This window comes from Poecilia latipinna, unplaced genomic scaffold (genome assembly GCF_001443285.1).
Source record: "Poecilia latipinna isolate Pla-1442-1.1 unplaced genomic scaffold, P_latipinna-1.0 Scaffold3944, whole genome shotgun sequence".
In the NCBI taxonomy this organism is placed as follows: Eukaryota; Metazoa; Chordata; class Actinopteri; order Cyprinodontiformes; family Poeciliidae; genus Poecilia; species Poecilia latipinna.
This window is the reverse complement of record NW_015116560.1, coordinates 1-1,776: the sequence shown is the minus strand read 5'-3', so window position 1 is coordinate 1,776 and position 1,776 is coordinate 1. Positions and strand designations below refer to the sequence as shown.

Sequence of the window (1,776 nt, the reverse complement as noted above, 5' to 3'; positions counted from 1 at the left end):
AGAGAGAGAGAGAGAGAGAGAGAGAGAGAGAGACTTGAACATGGAAGAACAACTGAAGTGATCAAATTAAGAAATAAACATATAAACATTACTAGAAACACTGCAGCGAGGCTGAAATAAGAAATGACTAGAAGGATAAAATACAATTAAACTATAGTCATAAAGAAGGCTTGAGATGGACTCAGACAAACGAGGACAGAACCTTAACTAAAGAATTAACCTAACTAGAAAAACTATAAAGGACTGAAAATAAGGAAAGCAATAATATAATTCTAACTACACTAAATACCTCAAATAATATCAAAAGAATCATGAAGGGCTAAACCAGGGGTGTCCAAAGTCGGTCCTCTAGCTCCAGCATCCTGCACGTTTTAGTTCTCTCCCTGGTGGTAGCAACAACCTTTTCAGCTTGTCAATGTTCCTCTTAGGCCTTCTAACAAGCCGTCATTTGATCCAGGTGCGTTAAACCTGGGAGAGAACTAAAACATGCAGGATGCCGGCCCTCCAGGACCCACTTTGGGCACCACTGGGCTAAACTAAAGTGAACTAAAACATGAAGCTAAATAAAATGAAAAGCAAAACTTACCCAAAAACTCAGTGTCCTGACAGATGTCTAGTTATATAATTATTTACTTTAATCACATAAAATGTTTATTTAAAAATATAATCTATCACATGTATGTTTATTACATGAAATGTTTTAAATATCAAATTTTTACTTTAAATGTGATTAATTTCTTCACCTGTTTACATGCAACTTGAAGAGCTTGAATCAAACGATTCATGAATGTTTACAACATTAAATTATTAAATGAGAGAAAACAGCCACTTCCAACTGTATTTCAACACAAATGGTTCCTGTTCCTCTTCAGAGTCTGCAGCCTTGCTGAGCTCCTCTCCTGGGGTTTCCTCCTCAGCCTCTCCAACTTGCTCCTCTTCTGTTGCCTCTGCTGCTCTGTTTTCATTATTTACCTCTTCTGGGGTAAATAATGAAAACAGTCTCTGTAACTTGTTGATGGTCTTGCTGTATCGCCTCTTTAATTGACGCCCATGTCGGTCCGATGTTGTGTCGTTTACCTCAGTGACCCATATTCAGCACTGGAACCCAGTCAGGATTGAGCTCATCCATTTCATACATCGGTTTGCCTTCAAGAGGACATATCAGAACACACATCAGTATTAATGCTGTAAATCTGATAACACTAGTAAAATAGTTTACTTCACAATAATGTAATAACCTCGATGTCCACTGACAAAACTCGGACTATGCTACATAAACAATATTAGCCCGGCCTAAACAAGGTTGACCCACTTAAATGAACTAAACAGAAACTGATCATGAAAACACCTGGACAAAATCATAGCAAAAAATTATGACACAACACCAACAAAGCGAATTTAAACACTCACCAGAATGGAAATGTCTGGAGCAAACTTGTAGGTATCTGTGGATGTTGGAGAAGGTAATATCAGCGTCTCACCGCTGATACCAGGACAATCGTCTTCTTTTCATTAGCTCCGATAGCTTAGCCTCCTCGCGTTGTTTCCAAGCAGGAAAATAGTGAAACGAAAGTCAGTTTTCCATCTTTTTACCGTTTCAGTAGTGTGATCAGACATTACATACAATAACGCAGCAAGTTCGTACCATAGCTAAATTATTTCAAGTAACTTGGATTAAAAAAATCTGCGAGAATGTTGTTTTTGTCGGTTATGTTTATGGACACCAAAGATGGCGCTGCTATCCCTACAGCAGTGATGTCACGTTCCAAAGTTCTA

General features: G+C 38.1%; 1 long non-coding RNA gene across 1 annotated transcript; it reads right to left on the bottom strand.

Moving 5' to 3' along the window:
- Window positions 1–962: 962 nt before the first annotated feature.
- On the bottom strand, window positions 963–1,730 carry LOC106941937 (uncharacterized). Its single transcript, XR_001423491.1, has 3 exons — window positions 1,411–1,730; window positions 1,078–1,146; window positions 963–977 (listed from the first exon to the last, which is right to left on the bottom strand). It is a non-coding gene; the product is annotated as an uncharacterized LOC106941937 (long non-coding RNA).
- Between the last annotated feature and the right edge of the window lie 46 nt (window positions 1,731–1,776).